This window comes from Manis javanica, chromosome 1 (genome assembly GCF_040802235.1).
Source record: "Manis javanica isolate MJ-LG chromosome 1, MJ_LKY, whole genome shotgun sequence".
Taxonomy (NCBI): domain Eukaryota; kingdom Metazoa; phylum Chordata; class Mammalia; order Pholidota; family Manidae; genus Manis; species Manis javanica.
Genome location: NC_133156.1, coordinates 114,033,033 through 114,059,680, shown reverse-complemented (window position 1 = coordinate 114,059,680; position 26,648 = coordinate 114,033,033). Strand labels below are relative to the sequence as shown.

Sequence of the window (26,648 nt, the reverse complement as noted above, 5' to 3'; positions counted from 1 at the left end):
TTTCACATCAGTAGGTATTGCCAAATACTGGTAAGACTGATGACAAGTCACAGGCATGTGATTTTAATTGAGTGTATTTATCACTTGGAAGGCATCGGTAGAATTCTATTAGGCTCCTCTCTTGATATTACCTTTAAGCATGTCAGTCCATTGTAGATTAATCCTTCCAAATGAAGGTGGGTGCTCCTCAATTGCAATGTTAAATAAATTTTTAAATACATTAATTTCTTTTAATGTATTTTTAAATACATTAAAATCTTGCATTGAAGTTTGAAAAATACTAGTGGAATTGTGGTCTGAGCAAATTCATCCACCATCATTTGTGTAAGAATGGAGAACCAGCTTCTCACTTTATCTTTTGACAGCACAGTAACAAGCAGTGGGACATTACTTGTGGTTCAAATATGTCAGCCGTCCCAATGACTTTACTGCAGTAGTGAGTTTCACATGTTAAGCACTGTTTTGTTTTATAATTCTGGTTAAATTCGTTAAGAAATACATAAAATCTGAAGCAAAAAAATAATTTTGAAAGCCATCCAGTGTATGAGGGTTCTTCTTCAGGAAAATTCTATCTTATCTTTAAGTCAAAAACATAACCAAGAAAGAAAAAATTGAAAAAGCCACTGCTAAGCCAATAAACTGCTCCTTGGTGGCACAACTCAGGATATTCACGTCTACAAGAGTAAATGAAGTTCATCAATGGCACAACTGGTTCAGTAACACCCAAAACATTCATGAAGTACCTGATGGTAATACAATGTAGAATTATAGACTTTATATTTCTTATACACATTTTTTACAAGATTTGTAAATTTGTTCAACTATGTCTTTTTCTGCTTCACACATATTTTTAACACCATCAGTGTTAAAAATCTTAGCAGATTCCACTGAAGTGTGAACTGAATTGGAGTTTTCTAAACTTTGAAAATATTCTTATAGATTATTCATAGAGGCTAATGCTTCAGTCCTGTCATTGCTTCGTTGAAAAGTGACAGTGTTGGTAACACTGGGCAATTCATCATGAACTGAGGACAATTACAATGTAACTGGCCTTGTTTTCTTTTTGATGTTCTGCACAATGTCCTGAACAGGTCACGCATCTGTTCTTGCCTAGAGGCCAATGGGCTTAACAAATTTTTCCCTATGGACAAATATCTTCAGCTCCTCTAATCAAACATGATTTAATTAACTCACTATTGATAAATTGGTAAATGACTTTCCTTGCTTGATAAGCAAAGGAGATGCTTGAAAACTTTTTTTCTTTCTTGAAAAAATTCTGTCCTGATAACATGTTCCACTTTAAATTTCTAATTTTTTTGAATATTGCTTTCCTTTGAGTTGGGATATTATGATGGGTGTTTAATCTGCTAATGTTCTTTTAGCCTAGTTATAGTGTCATTCTGCATGAACACAATGCTTTGCCATGTAATTTGATAAGATAATCCACACTCCATTCTGCCTCTAAAGAACAACTTTCAAAGTCCCCTTTCCTATTATTTTCTTGTTCTGACTAACAGATGTGCAATGGTCATACTACATACATACATAAAGCAAAATAATCGAACTATGGCAATACATGTGGCACTTGACACTTCCCTGGGTTATAACTGTGTCCTTGATTTTGTAGCACTCAGAGGAGCATAAGGCTTCCAGTCAACAGTAGGATATTAGTAGTTAAATTTATGGGAAGTCAAAAGTTATACATGGATTTTCAACTCTGCAATGGGATGGCATCTCTAATTACCATGTTGTTCAATCAACTGTAGTGGGCTACACTTGGCCTGTGGGCCATAGTTTGCTGACCCTGAGTATACAAATGTGCTTAACACAGGCCCTTCCACAGAGTAAGCAATCAAGAAATATTAGTTGTTTGTGAAAATGACACACTAATTGACATAGTTTCTGTAAGTAGAAACTGACTCTTTAATCTGTGTAGTAGTAAAGAAAGCTGCTATCAGTGAGAAAATGACAGTATGCTCTGAGGTATCTATTAGTAAATAGAAGCAAACTGTGTACTGGGGACTAGTGAAATCAATTAAGACTAAGGTAATTTGAGCTCATCTTCATCCACATCTCTGTATTTGGAAAGGATTATACTGGTAAATGTTGGGACGTTTGAAAATATATAATATGAAAGTTTTCATTGATTGTATATCTAAATTTTAAAAACAATGCTTTCAATTGTGGCCTCTAAAGGAATTTATAAAATAGCAAGTGCAACTATTTAAATTCAGATGTTTTACTTATTTGACTGTTTTTCTTATAGTAGATTTGCATCCTTGGAAAGCAACACAAAGTAAATAATTTATTTCTGTACATTGGGCCATTGAGCTCTGTTGAGACAACTGGAAATTTCATTCTGTCCTAAAAAATAATTGGTAATACATAGGCAGCTAGGAACATTCTCTATTTTTATACCTGTGGAAAATGAATCCTCAGTCAGTAAATTAGCCACATAGAATGAACATGACATGGTTAGGTATAACATATTTCCAGATTGTAACACTTTACCATCTACCTACAATAAGCCAGAACTTGAAACATTCTAAAATGTTTATAAAGAAACAGCAGAACATATGCTTCATTCACTCTGTATTTATGTATGTACATATTTATTTAGTATACATTTAAAATTTTTGTTCTTATCTCTGATCTGATTATTTTGTCAATTGACATTATTTAAAATAGAGACTGAATCAATTCTGACTTTCCAAAAGACCTTCAGAAGCCATGGAACTTCAAGCAAAACTCAATTTATGAAAGCTACTGCATAAGAAAGAACCAGCTCAATTCCTATTGACATCTCAAAAGTGGGGGAGTCAGGGAAAGATATTTATGGAGGTTTAGGGCCTGGGCTAAGTGTTTTTAAGGCCAGTCTTGCAAGGTAGGGAACTGGTTGGGTTGGGCAGAATTTGTGATACAGCATCTTTAGAGTTATGAGCAACAAAGCAAGGATCTTAAACCATTAATGAGAAAAGTTTGATAGTTGATAAATACATTCATGTTTAATTTATTGTGTTCGTTTTCTATTTCTGCATAATAAATCACCACCATCTTGGTGACTTACAAACAATATTTATTATCTCCCAACTTTACTTGGTCAGGGCACAGCTTAGCTGTGTGCTGTGTGCAAGGTCTCGTAAGTCTGTACCCTAGATGTTAGCCAGACTGCAGTCCTTTCTCAAGCGGGGCTCCCTCTTCCAGGGCCCTCTTCCAGCCCATCTTCAGGAACAGTAGCTTGCTTTTTCAAAGACAGCAGGAGAATCTTTCTGACCTCAGGAGGATCCCAGTGCCTCTTTTAAGGAGCTAATCTGATTAGGGCAAATCTACCCAGGACAGCCTCCCTTTTAATTATCTCAAAGTCAACTGATTTAGGTCCTTTATTACATCGGCAAAATACCTTCACTTTTTGCCATTTAGCATAGCACAATTACATCAGAGATATACCTCTGCCATATTCTATTGCTTAGAAGCAATTTATAAATACCACCCACACTAAGGGGAGGAGATTATGCAATGACATGGATCATTGCTGGTTATTTCAGGATTGAGCCAACCGTAGTTGTTCTTAACTTCCCTGAGCAAATATTTCTTGGAGCAAGTAGCCCAATTTATTTTTGCTCAGTCTTTGTGCTAGTTAGCACAAAAAGAGGAAAGTATACTTCATCCCAAAATCATTCAGGATAGGCACAAGAATGAATGTTGGTTTCAGTTCTCAAGGGGCCAAGGCTTAACATTCCCTATTTTTCTAGTTAAATTCTCTCAGAGCAACTAGTCAGAGACTCAGTTTTTCTATAGTTCCTATTAAACACAATATATTTTGCCTGTGACAAATACCTAGCAACTTACATTGGTTTGATTCATATAAATATCTTTAATACCTAACCATTCTGCTTTCTACCTAATGTTGAAAAACTCACTAGTAAAGAGAAAATCTACCTTTATTTCAAAAACCACTTTGACACTAAGTACTGAACTGTGTACCTTAATGTATGCTTGCTTGCTTGCTTATGGGTTAATTTTTATCTTTCAAAGTAGATTGGAAGGAAGGTAAAATTTCCCCACTGTCTTTCTTTTCAGCACACTCTCTCTACCTGTCACTCATTTGATACAACTTACTAACCTTTCACACTAACATCTTTCCACCCTGTCTCTCACATTTCTTATTCTTACTTGCACTTTAGTCTTAGATCCAACAGTCTATTATTATAATCATTCCCTGTCTTTCCATCTCTTTAAACTACAATCTTAACATTATATAAATGGCAACCTACTCCCTATTTCCCTCTTCACAGTTGAATATAGTTGGAGAAAACACAAAACCTTTTCATTTTAAATTCATGATCAGTAAACTCAAGGGGGCCCTTTCCTTGATCATTTCCTTCTATCACACTTTTGAACAAATATTTTAAAACCCCTAAATCTCCTGTACCACCTCTTTTTACATTCAGCTTATAGCCTTGCCTTGTAATTCACTGAGAAAAGCAACAGGAACATTCACCTGGTCCTTCTATCACATCTATAAAATCAATTTTATCAGTTCTAATGAATTTTGCCATCACCTTAACTGGCACAAACTCTCTGTGACTCCATCCAAGGCCAAACCTCCACTGTCCCATCTCACCAACTCAAGAACATTACTCCAGCAACTTCCCCTTTTTTTATACTGGAAGATTCCTTTTTTTCCCTCTCTCTTATTCAATCATTCCTATCAACAAATTAACACTCTTCTATTATCTAAGAAATTTACTTTATTGATTCCTCATGTCCCTATAGCAAATGGCCCACTTTTATGCATCCTTTATAGAAACCTGAAATTTTTCATATACACACTGTCTCAATGTCTTCTCCTCCAATTCTCTCCTACCCCCTACAATCAGGCTTTACCGTCTGTTAACCTACCAAAGTAGCTACCAAATGACTGTCTCTCAGATTTATCCTTCTGTATTCAGCTCTGGGGAGTCAACTTTGTATGCTGGTGCTGGGACTCTGCAGTCTACATGCCTGCTTTGCCTGTTGACTATCAGTAGGATCTGCCAGTGTATGTACTAGAGTGGCACTGTGAGTCTAGAAGAAGAGATGACTTGCTCTTCCTGTTTGCTATTGTTCCAGCAGAAGGGGTTATTTTTGGCGCATCGTTCAAGCATTGACCCTGCACTCTGGAGGGGGTGCAGTTTCTCACTGTGACAGCAACTGAATTCATTTTGCCTTGTTTTCACTAGGTGTAAAACTAGCTCCATCATGATGTACCCAGAAATATCAACTGGATTCTCCTTCTCAGAGGTAGGGCCAAGTACAGGGTGAGGTAAGCTAGGACCCAGGACACAAACTGTAAGCAGGAACTCCCTCACAACGTTGTGCACTTACCAAAATCTGACCTTGATGTGGTAGATTGCCAGGACTGAACAATCAACATTCTCTGTGGGCCAGCTATTCTTATAATTAAGTTCAAGGTATGATTCTGAGCTTTTCTGCTCTCCAGCTACAGCTGCTTTATATGCTTTTGAGGAAGCCCTTCATGTTCACATTTTGCCTTGGATTTTCATTGCCTTTTTCCAGTGCCTAAATCAGACTTAGCAAGAACCATTCAACTTCCTTGTCCTTATTAATACTGTATATACTCAAAATCTCAAAAACTGAGATACTATGCAAAAAACTGCACTTCCTTCCTCCTCTACCCTTGATAGCACACCAAAGGTGTCACTTCACCTGCTTCTAGTGACAGAGCTCCCAAAGTCAGCTACCCGGTTAGTGATACAATTTTAAAATCCATTTTTGAGTCAGATTCTTAAGACCACAAGTGGTACCAACTGTCTAAAATCAGATTTCCCAGGAAACACTCAGACAGACGTTTGCATGCAGAATAGAAATTTGGGAGGTTCCTTTAGGAATCAACATCTGTGAGGGAATAAAGAAAAGTAAGATTGGCCAGAGGGAGGGACTGAACTTTAATAGCACAACACAGGCCTCAGTCTATCTCACAGGCAGCACAGAAATTGGAATGGTTCTTTGAGTGTCCTACTTTGAGCCAAGGGGGCTACACCTCTACAACCAGAATCTACCAATCATTGGCTACTGGCTGCCCCTTGTGGAGGGAGCATAACTTTGGCAAGGCAACCACTGGGCTGAGGGAAGTTCCAAAAAAGGGACTTAGCTCAGACGCATCAGCCAGCAAGTGTCCCAGCAGCAGAGATGAGCACCTCACTTCTGATGGGGAGATCTGGACAGCTCACCACAACATGCACTGCAATTAATGATTATATATGACATAATCATTTTTCTCTTATAAATATTTTCAAATTATTAATGACAGTTAAATGTTAATGATTCCATAACTATGGCATTCAGTTTGTGGAAGTGCATAGCCACAATGAATATTTATCAATCCATGTAAAAAATAATTGGCTAATTAATAAATGGTGTATTAACACATATAAGTATGCATCATTACACATATAAATATAGGCTAATATTTTAATGTTTTTTCCTTGGAAATTTTAGTTACCAGGAGAGAAAACCCTTATCAGAATGATTTACCTTTATTTTAAAATCAGTCATAAAAAAATTTCGAATTGTCACTTCCAACCCTTTTATCATTTATTATATTCTACTAATGTCATTCCTTTTTATGACTGTGGATCTCACTAAAAGACTTTGTCCATCCTGGGTAACTGAATTGAAAATATCCTTAACTAAATATTTATGCAGCATATCTTTAAATGTCCATCTATTCAGAGATATCTTAGATGGTAATTAAATAAGATAAATAAGCATTTGTATTCAAGAATTCAAAGCAAGATGAACCTACCCAAAACAAAGATTTAGTTATAAGAAATATATAATTCATAGTACTCATTTACAATAGACGTGATTTTTTTTTGTTTAACAAGATATTATGATTCTAATATATTCAAAAATATTTACAATGGAACACATTTTCTATTTAAAAACCCTAGTAGCAGCAAGTATAGTCATATAGTAAAAATTTGAATATACAAAGCAGTATAAGTACACCAATCAGTCTTTTACTGAAAATTCACAGGCCTTGTTTAAAGGACAATATGCAAATCAGAGAAAAGGCAAGCTTTGGGAATCACTCCGGCACGATTAACCACATCATTTTCACATTGAATCGAATCATCATGACACAAGGCAATATATTGTCAATGTCCACCTGCTTTCAAAGCTTTCACACATTTTATGGAGGAATGGAAACATTATGTTTTCAGAAGATAATTGCAGCAAAGAACTGAAAAAGACAAAGAAGCATATTTTGGTATATGCTTATGTAGCACATAATAATTAACGGAGAAGTGGTACCAGAAAGCTCAAAGTGTTTTTCTCAGATATTTTTGATTAATTGACTGATTCATTCAATAAGTAAACATTTCTTGAGTACTTTCCTTATGCCAGACATTGTTCTAGGTAGGAAGGTACAGCAATGAACAAAAACAGATAAGGATCCCTATCTTATAGAACTGAGAGACTCAGAAGGCACTACAGCAGTTTCTCTTGTTACATTTCGATGGTTTACTAATACTATTTTAAAATATTATTTTTAAAAGGCTAAGCTTATTCCTAAAGGCTCCAATATTTCAGTAAACCATGGAGGCAAAAAAGGCTTGGTCATTTCTATAGATATGGATTCGTCCTGCCCTCTTACCCAAGCAACCCCACTTAATTTAGTCAGTGCCTATACATTCTGTGACTCTCAGTTCAAAGTTCTTTCAACAACTTACTGATTCTAGACTAGATGAAGTTCCTTTGTAAAATACCTTCCTTAGCATTCTATACTAATCCTGCAGACTTGGTAAAGCCTGTATTCATTAACTTGCATGATTATTCAAGTATTGTCTGTCTTCCCTAGTGGAATATGGCTCCATGAAGCCTTGAACAGTACCTGAATTGTTCACTATTTTAACCCAATGGTGGAATTCAACAGGTATCTACTGACTGAGCTAATAAGTTAATAAACAAATTCACTCATACTCACATCTTTAATATATAATATGAGACTGGCCTTGGTAAAGTAAAACTTGAGAATAAAGTTTGTCTTCAAGATTCCACATTCTTTTTTCTCTTTTCTCTTCATCCTCTTTTTTGTTTCCCAGGTACAAGGCCCATTAGTTTCATATTTCCTTGGAATTTGAAGAGTCCATCAAATGCTTAATCAAATGTGGTCTTCAAAAAGTTCTTAAAATCACTCAATTAAGTTATAAATTTATCTATAAACCTGACAATAACAGCAAGGGCAAAATTTGTTTGGCTTATGCAGAAGGAATTTATTTCAGTTTGCTGAGTCACAGGCTTAGCATTTAGGGGTTAACATTTGGGATTAGAGAGCTGTGGAGTTTCATGTTTTGGTTTTATTTTGTAAAAAGTAGTCTAGGGTCATTACAGTAAAATTACGAATTCACCTACGATTCAGACCATCCCTGTAAATAAGGACCTCACTTTATTATCTGTAGTATCATATGCATTTTTTAACTCATGCTTTCTTTTTTTATTCTGCCTTTACACATAATCCCTCAAAATATTGATAATCGTAAAAATTTTTATAGCATGAAGTAAAAAATGTTCAATTCCACATCCAAGGCTCACTCTTATATTTCTTTATTTTAAAAAAGTTATTTTTAAAACAAATGTGTTCCAGAAGTAAACTGGGTTCAGATGGGAAGCAGGATAATAACAATGCCTGTGTGCAAGAACTACCTGGCTCCACTCCTAACTTGATTGCTGCCTCCTTCCACTACATTGCTTAACCTGTGTCACATTTTTTTAATTTTTCAAATGGGGAAATTAATCCCCTATAGTGTTTTTACGAGGACTAAAAGTGTTAGTTAAATGCATAAGGCAGCTCATTAAAATTTCCAACATAAAATACTAAAGAGAATAACCAGAAACAGTATAAATTCATAGTAAGAACTCATAATTCCTATGGAGAGTAAGTCAACTGGTTATTATATTTATTGCGTGTCTATTGTGATTATATAACAAAGGAAGTTAGAATTGAACCAAAGGGAAATGTCTCTGCATTTGAGAATCTTAATGAGAAAAGAGGAAATGAAAGCTACAATTGATGTCGTATTCACATGTATGATGAATTATCAACATAAGTATGTAATTACACATGTTTATGCTTTACTGAGATATAATTTACATATCAAAGTTTATACATTGTAAGTGTACAGTTCAGTGATGTTTGGTAAATCTGAAGTTGTACATTCAGTTTTATGTTGATATTTTACCTTATGACCTTACTAAAATGGTCTATTAGTTATAATGTAATTTTCTTGTGAATTATTTAAGACTTTCTACATAAAGGGTATCATTTGTGCATAAGACAGTTTCATTGCTTCCTTTATAATCTAGATTCCTTAGACTTCTTTTTTCTTGATCTGTATTGTATTTGTTTTTTTTTAATCTACAAAGAAGAATCTTTCTTTCAAGTCTCTTTCTCTCTCTCCCAATGTTAGAGATTTGGAGGATGGCCCAAGTGTGTAAAACCTTGGTAAGGGTCTACACATGAAAGTCATTGCTTTAAAATTGCTCTTGTTAATGGAGAAATTACAAAAGAAAACTGTCAGATTCTACTTGCCTTATGAATCAAGTGTACAAAAACAAACTACAAACAATATTACAAGACAACAGGCTAGAAAATATTTGCACCAAATAATGTAAGTATATACACTTAACTGTACAGCCTTCATGCATACAAGTTTAAGAAAAACACAAATTATAACTATAAAAATAAAAACAATAGTCTCTGCTGCTCTCTCCCTCTGTCTGTCTCTCTTTGTCTCTGTCCTCCTGCTCTCCCTGGGGGCAGCCACTCTCTCCTTCAGATAATAAAGTCTCTTGCATGGGAAAAAAATAAAAATAAAATAAAATAAATAAAATAAATAAATAAAAACAATTTTATTACCAAAACCGAATCAATATAACCAACAATTACTACTAGAAAAACAAAGTTCAACTTTTGTAATACCTAAAGCAAGGCAAGTTAATAATAATTTCACCTAACAGATTGGCACAAATTAAAAATAATGATGTGATGAGAGAGACAATGGCATACTTTACAAGAGTAGGAGTGCAAATTATGATAACCTTTCTAGAAAACAATCTATGTGTAAATATGCATATGTATGCACATGTATATATATTTATAATACAAAAGGCCTATCCTTTGAGCCATTGATTTCATTCATAATAAATTTAAATAACTTTAAAGATGCATACTCAAAAATTTATAGACAAAGGTCTCTTTACTGAAGTATTTGTAATTTTGGAAAAAATTCTAAAAATTTGATATAAATTTTTAAATAAAAGTACTTCCAAATAACTGAATATTATTTTTCATGAAATAACATGAAATCTACACTAAGCATATATTAATTTTATAATAAAAATACATGTTGTTTAAAACCAAGAGAGGGAATGAAGAAGATGGAGAAATAGGGACTAATATTCTGGACCTTTGAGCATAGAATAAAAGATGTTTGGTATAAGTGAGAAGAAATGAAAAGGGCTTGTTCACATGATGGGAATTCGAGAGAAAGTAAAGGTCCCTATAGAAGCCATCTTCACCATTGGTCTGAGACAAGTACAGAACAGTAGGGAGAGAAATTCCTATACCTTAATTGGATACTGGACATTTTTTTCCTAATAGTATTTGAGCCTGAAGATTTAAATTTTTGTATTACATTTGACCCTTGAATAACACAGGTTTAAATAGCATGTGTCCACTTATACATGGATTTCTTTAAATAAATATATTGGACAATTTTTTGGGGATTTGAGACAACTTGAAAAAAATTTACTCTAGCTTTTACTGTAAGAATACAGTATGTAACATATATAGCATACAGAATATGTGTTAGATGGTTATGTCATCAGTAAGGCTTCTGGTCAATAGCCTACTAACAGTAGGCTATTAGTAGTTAAGTTTTTGGAGAGTCAAAATCATATGTGAATTTTCAACTGTGTGGGGTGTGGGGGTCCGTGCCCTTAACCTCTGCATTGTTCAAGGGTCAACTGTACTTCTACCCTGCATGGAATCTACTAACCCTTGGGGAAAAAAGGGAGAGAAAATCATTAGCCATAACCCCTTTTCACTTCACAGAATTGTTACTTTTAATGGCTTTCAGTAGGCTTACATGCAATTAAATAATGATAAAGTAGAAATATAGAATATGAACTCAGAAAATCTGAATAAGGCAATAAAACTAACTTACAGTCCTTCAACAATTTATATACTCCATTTTGAAGAAATACAAAACAATCAGCCATATTTTCCATAAATTTTCATAAACAGTAACTCTACAGTAAGTCATAATATTAGTTTGGGCAAGAATAATGTTAATTTGAATTATGATGCATATAAAAAGTTTGACTTTCAGTCTTTAGCAGGGACTGTGACTGAGGAAAACAGGGCTCCGTGGCATGAGGTACAGCCCTCCACTATACCTCTACCACTGCGGACAGGGCAAGGGTGAGGGGGCCAGGAGGGTATCTTGACAGGTAGAAAAGTCTCCAGTACTGATATTTTTACCAGAGAATGTTCATTATTTAAATAAATTTTTGAGAGTGCCATTTTGTTAGTTATGTACATCTTAATATAAATTAATCCATCTCTCCCTTTCCTATTGTAGGAGAAACTCAGAAAGATATGAAGACAACATAATAGGAGAAAAGGTCATGGAAAATATAACAAAATTGGCAAAACAAAGACATATATCATTTACTCAATGTTTTTATTTCAGGCCAAACCCGACCTCTTAAATCTATTTAATATCATAAATAAATTCCTTTAAAATAATTTCTTTAGAAGATACCTGAATTTGGAGATTTGATGCAATCATTTCAAAACTACCTTTTGCCTAGGGAGTCATAAGCATCCTGCTGAGTGATGGCAGTGAGGCATCACCACATGAAGCTTAAAAAGCCTGATTCTTTTTATGACAGCCTTTTGAAAAAATCACAACTTTCAAAAGAATGTTTTCATAATGTTGACAGGTGTGTTGTGATTACTCATCAGGCCATGAGCTTCACATAGAAAGGGCTTTTTTTCTCCCCATCATAAAGAAATGGCCATGAAAATTTCCATTCCATTCCGTATCTAAGCAGCTGTTAATTAGCAGATCTCATTAAACATTCAAGAATTCATGGCAGAGGAATGAGTGGGAAAGATATGAATAGGAATATAAATTCATCTGTTTAAGTTGGTTGGCCAGTCAAGCCAATAAAAATAACTGGTTCAAGACACAGCATGATAGCATGGAAAAAGCCGGGGCTTTAGAATGCAACAGTTATGTGTTTGAATTTTCTTTTGTAAGATACTAGTTTTGTAAGTTTGAACAAATTACTTCTCTGTGACCCATCTTTTCATACTGACTGAATGAAATACACCTATCTCTCCATCTCACAGCTAGTGCTCAGAATGGAACAGGAACACTCATTTGATGGCATCTTTCTGATGTCCCCTGACCTTTTTGTAAGTTCCTTTTTAGAGAGACACATGAAACTGAATGAAAGAGCAAGTCGTTATAGCTACTACAAGAGCTCTTATTTAGAGGTCAGAGAACATACACTGAATGAAAAGTGTGGTCATTTGGGAGGCAGACTAGATAATTGGCCTCCCACCTAAGCGAAGCCAGAAACTGAAACACGCGTGAAGTAGAGCCCTGATAAAATGGGCAGGTGAATCAGAACAGAAACCTGCAGCCATGGAACAAGCAGGGTGGAATGTACTACAAATTTTAAGGATCAGAAAATTAGTGTGGTGACTGAGGAATGTGTTACTATTTGCCTGAAATCTATGGGAAGGAAAGAAAATCCTAGATATGGTTATGGTTTGAGATTACAGGGACAAATCTTGTGGTAAGTGTTATTCAAGCCTGAGATTGATTATTGATTTGTGGCCTAAATTCTAGAGAAAACACAGAAAGTCATATTTTCTAAGGCCATCTCTCTGAAGTCATATGAAACCTACACTTGTTCGTTCTAGGCAATTTTTAAGGTTTTATAATTTATTGCTCCAAGGGAAGATTTCCCAATATAAATTCTTAATTTCTCAAAAAATTTTATTACCTTTCAGAATTTGAAAGTCAAAATTTACATCATTTCTTCATCATTCTATCTAGTCTCAAAAGTTCTAGTTGTCCACAAAATAAAAAACCTCAAGAACACTCGGAGATAATATTTGAAATATTCCTTTTTTTCCTTCTGTATTTTAAATAAATATTGATATTAAAGCAGAACATAGTTGAAATCATAATGCTGAATTAAACATGTTTTCCTTTAAAAATGTAGAGAATAGAGTCTCTGTTATCAATTAAATTAGAAAACACTTTATTTAAAGATTTAATGCCATATACATTGAAACAGATTTGCTCTCTCTGCTTATCATGTTAGTCAAGTGGTAGTGCTATAAACTCATAGTAGTCCAGCTTAGATGCACGGGAAGTGGAACCATCAGGGTATTTTTAGTATATTTTACATTTAACCTCTGTCTTCATCATTATATCCTTTTCCTTAGAATATATAAATTGGAATAATAATCATCCAGATAGCAATTTACCTATTCCTTATATTAATGTCATTTGGAAAACTATCTTCAACATTCCCAGAGAAATAGTTTGTAGTTAGATTGGGTTTTTTCTCTCTCTCTCTTTCAGGCCTCTCCAAGACTTCAAGATGACCTTTTCTTTCTCCCACTGTCCTTACATGGCCTTTTCTCTGTTCTCTTACCCCTGCTGTCTCTGTGTGTCTACATTTCCTCTTCTTATAAGGACAACAGTTAGATTGGCTTAGGGCCCATTCTCACAGCCTCATTTTAATATAATCATCTCTTTAAAGGCCCTATATCCAAGCACAGTCATATGGTGAGGTTAGGGCTCCAACAAATCAGTTTGTAGGGAACACAATTCATTTAGAAATACATAGTTTACAGGTAGAATTATTTTGCAAAAGTATTCACAGCCAAAAAAAGGGTCAAATATTTGTGAGAACTCTTAACTTGAAATAGTTGATACAGCTGGAGGGAAACAATTATTTTCAAAACAAACATTAATCATAACCACAAATACCATCTAAAGAAGAAACAGAATTCAAAAGAGTTTCTTTGTGTAGTAAAATGTAGTAAATTATCAAGGCAATTATCTTTGGATGTACAAAGCATTTTACATTTTAGACCCATTGCCTAAAAACTGAAAAACAAAGATAAATGCAAAGAGAAAGTTCTCAGTGTTCAGGAGTGGCTCCCTGGAAGTCTGAGAGGCACTGTAAGGGACCCAGAAAGGAGAAGGGAAAAGAAGTGATACGGTGAAAAGAAGCGAACGTTCAGAGCAAGGAGTCATGAAAGGGAGACTGCCCTTAGAATCCATCTTGGTAAGGAAATAACTAATACAATTTCAAGAAGAATGGCATCTGATGTCAAATATGAAGTTGTTTTCTTACGTCTGATGAGATTATTCTCTCCTTCCCGCAAAGCTTTAGTAAACCCTTATAAATTTCTGCTACACAAAACAACATTGTGACAAACTGACAAATGAAGAGATGGGAAGCTGGTGCACACACATCACCCTATAAAGTGTGAAACTGAAAAGGAATATTAATTTAGGTATCATCTATGAAGACATTTGTGACAAATTAAAATAATAAGGATAATAATAATAATGTAAGCTTCTTCCAGAAATCTGTGGAAATACTGGAGACAGAATTGGGATCACATTTTGTGGGACAGGAAAAAGCCGTATTACTCATTCACACACAGGATGGCCTCAGATACTGGACAGCTTGCAGGCTTCTCTGTTATATCAGTGTTGTTTTATTATGAGATCTCCAAATATGAATCTCTCAATCTATTTCTTCCTTCTCCTTCTCTAGACTATTAGCTGGCTTCCCTTTTCATGAGAATTTTGACTGACCTTTTCAGTCATATGCTCCTCTCTGTTCAAAATCTAATTTTTCATTAAATGTTGCATTTAGGGAAGCATCTTGATCTTTGATCATTTTCAGTTACCTCAAAACTTCTTAGAATTAAACAGGTTAATAGCCTAGGAGTAGAAAATGAAAGCTGAGAGTAAAGCAAATAATTTAATATTATCAGCTATCCTTAGTTACTGTCTTAGTGTTTCAGATTTTTTTAACTAGCTTTCTTTCCTAGAATAACAACCAGCTGAGGCAATGTCCACCAGGAAGGAGAAAACATAGTTTATTAAAAAGAAGAAGTTTAAAGGAGAGAGAGGTAGAAAGCACAATGAGACAGGAGTTAAAAGTGGATCGGAATAAACCTTTATAGAAACCTTCATCTAATCAACTTTCTGAAATTCCATTCACTTTTTCTCTGTTTATTTCTTAATTAACTCAGAACAAATGACTTTATTAAAATAGTTTTGGCAAGTTTAAATTGGTAAAAATAAACCACACTTTCATGACCCCATATTTTCAATTTCAGCAATAAATTACTTAGCTGACTTTCAAGCTTAAAATGTCCTACGGAAAGCCTTTTCTAACTCCGTACACTGAAGTATGAATGTGAAAGCTTATTATTTTGAAAAATCAATTAAATGTTTGACAGCACCATAACAGTCATCACAGACAGTGCTATTGCCTGAGAAATCGCAAGAAGGCTCAGGATGATTGAATACCTCAGAGGACAAGGGGATGATGTACCCTTGTACAAAATGGAATTTTTAAAGGAAATCGCCAAGTGCATGTCTCTAGATATAATACTGTCTTTGAAGTGTGCAGTGGCTACATAAACCTTTGAAAAAACATTGATACTTAGTAATAAAAGCCTCCTCCTTCCTGTGGGGATTAAGGTTGACATATCTTACACTTAATTCTACTTTATGAGCAAGGACATGTTATATTTCCACAATTGTGCTATGAAAGAAGTTTGGAGGAATTATTCTAACTTTGGGTACATGTACTGACTCAAAGTTCACCCTCATAATCAAAGCATATACTTCAATTTTTCCAAACCCCATAATGTTATAAAAAAATATATATATATATACATATATTCAGTTACCTCAAAATTTGAGAACAAAATCCTCTCCAGTTCTTCACAAGTAATTGTCCAGCTCAAAGAAAGGCAAAGACTCTTTTCAAACTTTTTCAGTCAAGTGATAAAATGATTTACAACTGAAGACTTTTTATGTTTATTTTATAGGTAAACAAGGTAATTCTCATAGTAAAAGAGATGCCGTCAAAGAAAGAGACAACACAAACAAACCAAGCTCAAAACAATAACAAAACAGGTAGTTGGATGAAACCTAAGGAAATTGAAAATGAGGAAAGAATAACCAATATTGAAGCCTTTAGTTAATATGTGTATATATGTTAATTTAAATAATTATTATATCTAGAGAGGAGCATCATGGGTCTTTAATTTTTCTTCATACTCCCTCATTTCCAATTTTTCAATAAGACTGTATTCATTTTTAATCAGAAAAAATGTTAAAAGAAAATCAATCTTATTTATTAACAATAAAATGAGCAAATGTTGGATTTTGCTAAAATTCTGTACTACTTTAGAAAAGTAAACTAATCTCTTTATTCTGTAGTTTTCCTCTTTACACATAAAACTATTAAAATTAAATATTAAAAATGAAAGGAAAACTGGTTGTTGACATTTGGCTATCTTTAAAAGAGGAAATTTAGGCAGAAGTATAACCACCCCTCCCTGTCTCCACTTGCAGAAAACCGCACACAGCTCTATGTTGCGGCAGGTTAAATGAATGAGAGAACAGACATTGGTTGATGGCCTCAGTATATAGATTAGAACAGAAGGTGAAGCCAAGTTTTCATTTGAAACAGGCATCTTTTCCAAAATATCACTTGTTAGTTCATTTGTGACACTCTTTACTGATTATAGGTTGGGTCATTTCATGTACTGTATTTTTTTATTGTGTATTAAATAAACAATAGATTCTTTGTAAAACAGTTTGCATTTTTAAATGAAGGAAAAGTATTTTATATGGCATACATATTAATCAATGCTTGATGCACATTTTAGAGTTTATTCAGTGAAATCTCCGTAGTAATAGTGAACCTCACCCCTAGGAAAAGAGAGGAAATCCAGATTCTATGTTCATTAAATATTTAGTTACTAGCTTGGGTAGATGAAATTTTCTTTGTAACTTTTTTTTCTAAATAACATAAGAAGAGATTTTTGTAAAGTCAGTTTGTGTGGAAACTAAGGGTGATAAAAGATAAAAGCTGTCCCTGAACCCAACGACTGGTAAAGTATATAAGCCAAGGTTCAACCTCAGGTCCTTCGTCTTTACTCTGCATTCCCTTTTCCCTGTGTCACACTCCCTCAGGCACTAGGAGAGCTGAGGTCAAACACGGCCCCAGTGCAGGCATAACTGATTAATAAAACAGAAACTCTGATATAAGGAATTACCAGATAGAATAACACTGGAAATCTGATACAGGAAAATTATACAGAAGCCTGGTGATATTAAAAATGAGTTAAACTCACTTAGGCCTCAAGAACACAGGTTGAAAGTGACCTACCACGTGATTCAGCAATTTCACTAAACCCAAAAGAAAGGATATCTGTATCTCAAAAAGCTATCTGCACTCCCACATTCATAGCACCATTATTCACAACAGCCAAGATATAGAAACAACCTAAGTCTCCATGAACTGATAAATAGGTAAAGCAGACATGGTACAATGGAATATTATTCAGTCTTCTAGAAAAGAAGGAAATGGTGCCATTTGCAACAACTTAGATGAAACTTGAGGACATTATACCAAGTGAAATAAGCCAGAGAAAGACAAATGCTGTATGATTTTACCTATCTGTGGAATCTTAAAAAAAATTCAAACTCAAAGAAACAGAGAGTAGAACGGTGGTTTCCAGAGGCTGGAGTGAGGGAGACATAGGGAAATGTTGGCCAAAGAGTACACTTTCCAGTTATAAAATAAATAAGTTCTAGGGATCCAACATATAATACAGTAACTATGGTTAATAACACTGTATTATATATTTGAACTTTGCTAAGAGAGCAGATCTTAAGTTTTGTTACCACAAAAATGGCAACTATATGAGGTGATGGATGCGTTAATTTCTCTGACTGTTTTAACCATTTCATAATGTATACATAAGTCATCATGTCGTACACATGTAATTTTGTCAATTATACTTCAATAAAGCTGGAAAAAAGCCCTTAAATTAATCTGCATCACAGAATATTTAAAATAAAAAAATGAGTGCAAAGGAATGACATCAGTGAAAATGACAGCTCCAAAAATAATCTCGTCCATAAAAACAATGACAACACTGGCAAAAATAAGAAAAATCATCTTTTTAGAACTCTGGGACCAAACAGCTGCAGCAATCCAGGGAGCATTTAGTCCGGAAGAACACTGAAATTTGGTAAGAATAGAGAGAGACCTCAGTCATGTTTCAACTTGCTCTATTCCTGTCTCACACCCCAAATCCCCACAACAACCTCAAATCCAACCACCCACAATCACAATGAAAACCAACAACCTGGTGGTCAGCCACAGGAAAGCATGGGGCTGGAACTCTTTGAGAGCCCAGCTCCCAGAGAACTGTCATTATTGACCTGTCTCTAGTTCTCTGGGAGAGTCAACATGAGAGATCTTCTTCAGATGGCCTGACTCAGAGCTTTCCCAGGGCAAACAGCCTTTTCCACAAAAGCAACTGTTGAAAATAATCAGAGGCAATAACTGAGCATCTCTGCAAACTGAGTAGTAAATAACAACTGGAGAAAACACAGGCTCAAAAAGGAATGCCTAAGAGGAAAAGCTGGGTGAGGTGTCCATAGGGAGACCAGAAAATCTGAGAATGCGGAAGGCTATGCCAGGTCGTAAACTGCCCAGCAATTTACATAGGCAATCCTACCCACCAAACCAACGGTACGTTCAGATATTCTGGTACAGTGGAGCCTCACTCAACAGGTTGTTCTTGTGCATGTTATTTCAATTATCCAGCTGATTTTCCTGCATCCATTTCATCAACCTCTGAAGTGTAAGTATCTTCTACACTGTTTCCATTATGTCCTGATAACTCATTCCTTTTCTGAAATTATTTTATCTATAGGCTAAAGTGCCAACTTCTAAACATGGCATATGAGCCCATTTACAATTTAGGCCAAACGTTTTGGCTTTCTAGCATCCCCTCTGATGCTCCCTCCCAAGCAACATCCTCTGTTCTAGCCACACTGAACTACTCGGTAATATTCTGACGGTTAGATCATACTGTTGCCCATCCCCTTCCCTTTTCTTAGGATGTATTATTTGTTAGTGATTCTGGCCAAGCTAAAATTGTTTCACAGGAGGGAATCACCTTACTATTGAGAAGAGACAACTGACTCCAATACAATGGCCTGGTGTATTGATAAGAGCACTTAATCATAACTAACTAAACATTCATTAAGATTCATTTACGTTCACTCTGATAGTTATAATCTACTGCCCACATGCTTGGAAAGACAAACATTATAAATGAATGGATACAGGATGGATGCTGTTGTTTTTACTGACTATTCATTGAAGATAGGTTATTACTTTACTTTTATGTTATTTGCAAGTTTCATAAGAGAATCAGCCAGTCTTTACCTTTAAATAATGCATGTTGACTTACCTTGTGCTGTTAGACCTGGGGATGGCCTCATTCTCCCATCAAGCCCGAGTTGGTTGCAGCATTGGAGTTCTCTTTCATTTTTCATGAAGTGTATTTGGTTTGCCACACATGCATATGAACTGCCAACAGTTTCTGTGTGGCTGTTGTCCTTCAGTAACTAATATGAGGTCATTACTTCAGCAGACTTCAGCCTTTTGAAACACAACATAGACAAGTTTGCTGATATTGATCATTCAATGATACTGATTAATCTAACCTATACTTTACAGGTGCCACAACTATAATAAATAACATTGACATTTCAACCAAACTTGCCCTTTTTCCCACCACAAGCTTAGCATCAAACACAGAATTAATTACCCTTCATTTGTGTGCCAAAGCATTTTATAAATGCCATCATTAGATCATACCTCATTATATGTTAAAGTTAATTATTCATGTCTCTATTTAAAGCTTGACTGCTTAGAGTAAATATAAAGTCCATATTTTCAGCACCTCACATAGTTTCTGATATGCAATAAATAAAAGAATGTTTCTTTATGAAATTAAATCTCATTTCATAAATATGGCTGAAAATCCATGATATAGTTCTTGACCAGAGAAAAACTCATCAACAGTCATTGAATTCATCACCTTCCCACATTCATCTTAAAAAAAACATTCCAGTTCCACTTAAGAATATCTTTGATGAAGAAAATGTTATTCATATTATGAAATATCAACCCTTGAGTACATTTTTATTATTCTATATGACAAAATAGGAAGCATACATACAGCATTCCTGTACCTTAATGAAGTATGATGGTTAGCTCAAGGAACTGCACATGTGCAACTGTTATATTATGAGCTAAGCTAACCACTTATTCATGGAATTTCATATTTATTTGAAGGAATGACAGAGAAACTACAGTTACTAATACCTGGATACTTACTTAGCAAGGTTTTTTTCCCAAAAATGAACAAAGTGAGTCTTGCAAAGAAAACAACTGACTGATTTTTTGCCAAAGATAAAATCTGAGCTTTCAAGCAAAGCTTAGAATTTTGGGAAACTGATGTGCCACCATGGACTTGACAGCTTTTTGACTGATTTCTAGATTGGTGGTAATGTTAATGTGATTTTTTCTGCTATTGTCTAATGAAATATGTCAACATTTGGAAGATAATGCAAAACTCAGTAAACCAGTATTTTTCAAATGACCAATGCACAATATTACAAAAAGTAGCATGACTACAAGGTCCTTTAAGTTAAGAGACCCTTTGAGTTGATAATAACGTACAATCACAGATCTAAAATGTTCAGGAAAGGCTGTTAAACCGTTTTCCAACTACTTCTCTGGGTGAGTCTGAATATTCATTATCTGCATCAACTAAAACAACTTCGTGCGACAGACTGAACGCAGAAACAGATCAAAGAATCTGTTGCCTCCTTAAGCCAGAGATGGTTTTAAATTGTGTAAAGGTTAAAAATGGTGTCATTCTTCTATTTTTTTGTTTCTTTTGGAAATCAGTTACTTTTCATAAAAATATATGTATGTTAATATGCTGTAAATTTATTGTATTTAAATGAACATTTTTTAAATAGCTCAATTTCAATTTCTAATACACCAAATATCAATTGCCTCTCTGATCCTCATAAACAAAAGTACTTGGCATCCTCAGTAACTTTTAAGAGTGGAGAAGGCACCCCGTCCAAAAAGGTGAAGACCTTCTCCAACACTATGCCCTACTCTGTTACTCTGCTTCCATCTGTGCTAAGATTTTTGCCAGTTTCTCAACACATGCAGTGGTGTCCTTGTTTAACCCAGATCAGGACTGAATCCAATTCTGTTTAAGAAGGAGAGGGAGTTCAATTCTCCTTCTGTGTGTTTGTATGTGTATATACGTGCATAACAAAATGAGCATAAACTCTAGGCATCCAGAAAATTCACGTAGGATGAACAACTCAGTCCACTGATGTATTACTTCATTAATTTTTAAAAATTCAGTGAAGTTTAATTTTGATTTCTGATAGGCAGCAAAATCTTAGACTTATTTATTTTAAACGTAGAAAAAAACTGAATCAATATATGCATTCTTTTTGATTCATGTTTTAATTACAGACTTCAAAAATTGGATATTTATGTTTTTACTTAATTTCCTTATTATATATATTTCACAAGGGGAAAGACAAGTTTTTAGTTTTTTTAACTAAAATATACATTCTAGAATTATAAAACCTCAGAAAAGTCAGTTCAGCACATGTTTCTTAATATCTTTAATAACAATAAGTTGATTAGATATCTAAAGTATAATTTAGGAATCATACTGACAATCTTTAACCAAATAGTATGTAACTTTATAATCTCAAGGTCAAACTGAAAATCACCTTATATATGTTTTAACATAAATAGAATGCAATAATTCATATTTATCATGTTAGCACTTAAGTTTAATGATTAAAATTAATGGTAGTTTCCTTTGTTGAGTGTTTTATGTGAAGTATATCAATGCATTAAGTCATTTAGTAAATATCTGTTGTAGTATCTTCTATGTGCCAACAATATGGTAATAACAAGTCAGAGAAATTACCTTTAGTGAAAGAGGCAGATAAATATATGTTATTATAATTCAGGTACAGAAGGAAAGTAAATAGGACAAAGGGAGAAAGTAAAAGAGAAGAAAAATAGGTTCTCTTTCCATTAAGTGCTCAATGACAAGGACCTGAATGAAATAAGGGAAAGAACTATGAAAAGAACCGGAGGAGGGGGATAGGGGCCAAGCATAAGGAACCACATATACAAATGTTCCAAGAGAGAACAAGCTTTGTTTCACTGTGGGTCTCTCACATTCAATACCTTGACTCTTTGAAGCAGGTACTATTATTATTCCTTTTCAACAGATAAGGAAAGTGAGGATCCAAGAGGCTAAATTATTCACGAAAATTTCATGGCTAGAAAATATTAAAACCCAGATTTGCACACAAGTAATCTGATTCCTGAATGTGAGTTCTCAACCATTAAACTAGAGTCTCTTTCAACAACTTAGGCAACTTACATCAATCTATAATTCTAGTAGTGGGCCTATGATCTACAGTCCTTCATATTAAACTACAAAAAGCTACAGAAAAAAATCATAAAAAATTATCTATTTCTTATGATCTGCAAGTTCCTAAAATTTGGAAACCAGATTTGAATGAAGATTATTTTTAAACCAATTAGTATAAAATATGCAAATCATGTGTAAGATATCTTTGCACTGTTCTGTTAAAAACAAACCAACAGACTAATTCTCAGACTTCCAGCTATTACTTTAAAGAAGTGATCAACTGAGGAGTTTTCATTAAGCCAGAGTATGAATCTCAGAATACAAATTGGGGTTCACACTATATGCAGACAGTAAGTGGTTTCCTGCAACAAATTTTAGACAAATTCAGGAAGCAAGGCAACAAAGCATATCAGCATGTCCCACAAGGAGAGCAGTAAGAAAGCAATTATTTCAGAATCTATGATTTGCTCACACCCAGACATGCCATGCGCATCTTTTCCACCCACATCCACACCCCTACTCTGCCTGTATACTTCTATCTACCTCTGTCTTTTCTGTCTCTCAAGTTTCTTGTTGTTTTCCCTGTTTAGCATTCTATTGACCCCTTGTGGGTAAAATTGCAATATTTCCAGAATCTCTCACCTGGCTTTAGTGCATCTGCATATCATAGGTGTTTCCAAGGGGTGGAGAGCTGTAGTCATCTACATATCAATAGGTAATTAAAAGGGTGTGTGAGGGTTTATCTGGACTGGAGAGGCTGGGTGGAGCTTGCTCTTCTCCAGTCTGATCAAGAGAGAGACAGGACAACTCCCTGTAAGAAATCAATGGGTTTCTTACCTTTATTACTCCCTTTGACTGATTTCTATTTTAGAGGTATTTTGCCCTGGGATTTCTCCCCAAGAATTAGACCCCTCCTTTCTTCTCTTTCTGCCTTTCACTTTTTCCCCATTTCTCTTTTCTTACGTACCTCATGCAACATTCTCACTTTGCTTAAAACTCAGGACAGACACAAAGCCCAAAATAATTAACTAGAATGTATCTTTGGGGGAGTGTGGGTATCTGTGATTATGTGCATGAGAATTTGTGACCAAAAAATCTGAAATTAATAAATCCACTGAAAACTTAGAACTTTTGGTCTATTAGTGTGTTCCTATAAGGCTTTCTTATTGAGCTCTTATATTTATAAATATTTGTCATATTTGACAAAGGGGGTAGTTTATAGCAGATCATAATCATTGAATAAGAGATAGATGATAAACACTTCAATTAATCAATTCAATACACTTGTGTCAAGTCCCTAATTTAAATCCTCCAAGGGTAATCGTAAGCTAATAAAATAGGAATTGTCTAAAGGAACTGAAGTATGTGCTATAATCTGACAAATCAAAAACTCCAGAGACTGGGAGGTCTCTGAAACAAAAGGGGTTATTGAGACTTCATTGATGCTGCCAGATAAAGACTGAGTCCTGGGACAGGAAATTTCTGCTTCACCAGTAGCAAGGCTGGTGAACAGAAACAACTTGTGTGCCAAATTCAAGAAAGAGGACACATTTAAGAAGGGGTCTCAAGGAAAGAAGTTGATTAAATTCACCTTGGGTACAGATACGGAAGGTACATTCCATGCATGAAGCGTGGAAAGGGTGGGGTTAGGTGATTAGTCCAGAGAGGAGCTCGTGAACTGGTTGTCGGAGATGGTCAGGCAGTCGGTCACGCACAAGGAGGACACAGTGGTCCTGGGGACCTTCTAGATGCTTGTTGGAAGGACTATCCAGGAATGCGGATTTTCTGGTTAGCTGCAAGCTGCAGCTACTGCTTAATGACCTTCCCTTGTCTCTCCCCCTGTTTCTTTGGCCCTTACATCACTTAATTTAGGACTGCAGAATTTTTGCATTGTCAGATCTACAATCTAAAATTAAGTAAGACAGGCCAACACCTTTAATTTGCAAAACTAACTGGTAAGGAAAGGCAAGCATGAGGAAGTTATCCCAAGACTAGACAAGGCTTCATGTCTAGATAGTATCTACAGATTTTTGTCTCTGATCCCTCTCTCTTTAGTTTTTTTTAACAAAAGCTTCCTAAATTTTAACAGAAAAGTTTATTGATGATCTCCAGATGCAGAATTATCTTCCTTAAAAAGGAGGTTAACCAGATAGGTCAATGTCTCAAATCCAGCCAAATAAAAGAAGTCTCCCAAGCCAGGAATGAGCTTAGCAAGGTGCTTCAGGCCTGAAAAGTGTCCATGGGAGTGAATTTCCTGAGAGCCAGTAAGCTGGAAAAGAATACGAGGAGGCCAGTAGCAAATGTCATTGATTAGTTTTCCCTTGAGTAGGTCAAAAAATGTCAACAGAAAAACAAGTAGACAAACAAAAATCATTCTTCTCTTTTGGCTGGTTGACACATTTCAGAGCCTGGATATCAGCATTTTCTTAGGGCTCCTGTTCCTAAGACATCTTTCTACTCTGTCTCCAGCTGCTCTCATGCATGACCCAGTGCTATAGTTCAACTGCTGTTGCCCTAGTTCTCAGGGACAACACGATGGTCTTTTCTCCTTCCCCTGTGCATGTTTTAACTCGTTTCTCTAAACTTTCTTCACTCCACACATCACTTACCAACCTCTCTTTCAACACCCCTCTCATTACTCCTTCTTTGCTTAAGACTCTGCAGACCCCTCAGCCTTCTTCCCCTCTTTGAATTGTCTGTAAGAGTGACCACACGTTTAACATAATACCATATTTCTTTTCCTGTTTTTAGCACTGTCTAGCATAATTCCTGACAGATACTCAATTCCTAAGAGGCAATAGGTCCATCTCCTTCTCCTCAAACTACATTGGAGTATCTATTCATAAAGAAAGTAAAATAAATATTCAGAAGTCTTAATTCTTCCTCAATTTGCTCAAAATTATGACTGTCCTATTCTAATACTGTATCTCTGATGAACTTTTGCTGAATTATTTCTCTCAAGGTTGATGCACAGAAAGCAAACCAAACAGCATAAGCCATATGAACTCAAAAGCTTATTGAGATGTTTAGAAAAAGAAGGCTGCTGTTATTGTATGTTGGGTTGCTTTACTTTCTCTTGCTTAACATTTTACCTTTTTTGCCAATAATTACAGAGAAGAATGTCCTTGTTTGCTGCATTTCATCATGAGGAAACAATACGTGCAAAAGTAAATTCATGCTGCTTCCAGCACTGCTATTGTTACGAGGCATTGCTAGGTACCAGGTATTGCTATTCATTATTGCCACGGGAGAACACACTGGAGACAAGGTTTGCTTTATATTATAGACATGTCACCTATTTTTTAAACAAAACTTCAGTGCCTTTTTATACTATGTTCCTGAAGCCAAAATAGTCTATTTTCTCTGCCCTGTAACTCCTATTTCAAATCAAAGATAATGGACTATGTATGCTTTCCAGAACTTCAAAAATAGAAAATTTGGCATGGTGTTACTGACCTTAAATAAAACCATTAAGCCCAAATATCAGGTAATGAACCAAAGAGAAATAAGGCAGTGAACTGTCATACCAGGCATCAGTAAAATACAGACCAGCCATAGAATCAATATAGGATGAAGGGCCAATGCCATATGGGGTTTTTTCTCTGTTTACATTTTATGCACATAAAATAAGTCTTGCGAAGAAATTATAAGATTCCAGGGCAGCCACTGACATGTTATCCACTGGTTCATCTGGAAGCTAGCATCTGTACTTTTAGGAGGAGCAAATCCTGATAGTTAGCCAAGGCATATGTCAGGATCTTAGGGTAGGATGTTGCTGTAATCCAATCACCTGCATCATTCTGAATTCTCTAAATTCTCACTTTTCATATTGAAAGTAACAATAAGTAGTTCTATTCAGCTCCAGGAGAACAAGCCTCCACCTTTTCATGCCTATATTACTCCATCTTATTTCTCTGGGTTTTCTGAGGACAAATGAACACTAAGATTCTTCCTAAGGCCTCAACTCTGTTCTTAACTTTTCTCACTGGCCACCTCC

General features: G+C 35.1%; 1 long non-coding RNA gene across 1 annotated transcript in view; it reads right to left on the bottom strand.

The window, feature by feature from the left end:
• Positions 1-26,648, bottom strand: part of LOC118973069 (uncharacterized) — a 181,676-nt gene that overhangs the window by 62,533 nt on the left and 92,495 nt on the right. Inside the window, exon 3 of the long non-coding RNA XR_005062289.2 lies at positions 19,628-19,818. This is a non-coding gene — a long non-coding RNA (uncharacterized lncRNA). The remainder of the gene's footprint in view (positions 1-19,627; positions 19,819-26,648) is intronic.